This window comes from Acyrthosiphon pisum, chromosome X (assembly GCF_005508785.2).
Source record: "Acyrthosiphon pisum isolate AL4f chromosome X, pea_aphid_22Mar2018_4r6ur, whole genome shotgun sequence".
Taxonomy (NCBI): Eukaryota; Metazoa; Arthropoda; class Insecta; order Hemiptera; family Aphididae; genus Acyrthosiphon; species Acyrthosiphon pisum.
Window position 1 is genome coordinate 41,589,399 of NC_042493.1, and position 789 is coordinate 41,590,187.

General features: G+C 32.6%; 1 non-coding gene across 1 annotated transcript in view; it reads left to right on the forward strand.

Moving 5' to 3' along the window:
- The first annotated feature begins 304 nt into the window (after nt 1-304).
- LOC100572598 overlaps nt 305-789 on the forward strand; it is a 6,811-nt gene continuing 6,326 nt past the window's right edge. Inside the window, exon 1 of the transcript XR_510819.3 lies at nt 305-585. This is a non-coding gene — a transcript (uncharacterized LOC100572598). The remainder of the gene's footprint in view (nt 586-789) is intronic.

Sequence of the window (789 nt, forward strand, 5' to 3'; positions counted from 1 at the left end):
TGAATAAATGTGGATAAGCACGTTCGGTTAATAACTCTATATATAAATACTTAAAGTAATAGATAAAATGTTTTTAACGGATATACCACATAAAATTACATTGTTGTTTTTTTATACAGGGGCCTCTGGTACCTATTATCAAATATGTAGGTATAATATATAATATTACACATTTAGCTCAGATATGACGTTAAGCTACATATACCTACAGTAAATCTAATCTTTGGTTAGAATTACAAAAAATAAAATTGTCCCACCAAATTTCTCAAGTTACACTAATAGTGGGGTACCTATCAATGTATCATATTATAAAGCGTCGCACGACGCTGTGAATAGCTGTCAGTTTCACTATTAATTTGTCAACACACCTTACTAGTACTAGTGTCTAGTAACACAAGGATAAAAATGTAAGTGAATAAATAATTTCAAAATATGTTTTGTATTATAACAGGGAAGACATTGAGAGAACACAACACCTCAAAACTGCAAGTGAAAAAGAAAACTTTTTTTCTGAAATCAAGGCTGCGGCGGAATCTGGTTGGGACTTTTGAAGCCGTTGATTCATTCTAAATGGAAAAAATGAAGGTGAATAACTTACTAGTTTTTGTATTTATTATATATGTTACGGGCAAAGTAGAAAATTGGGCATTGTGCACAGTGCCCGGTCACTGTGCACAATGCCCGTTTTTCGAGGGCAAAGTTGGAATAAGTTAACATTTGTCCGGGTCAATGTATACAGTGCCCATTTATAGATGGGCACTATTACCATATTGGATATATTAAAAATAA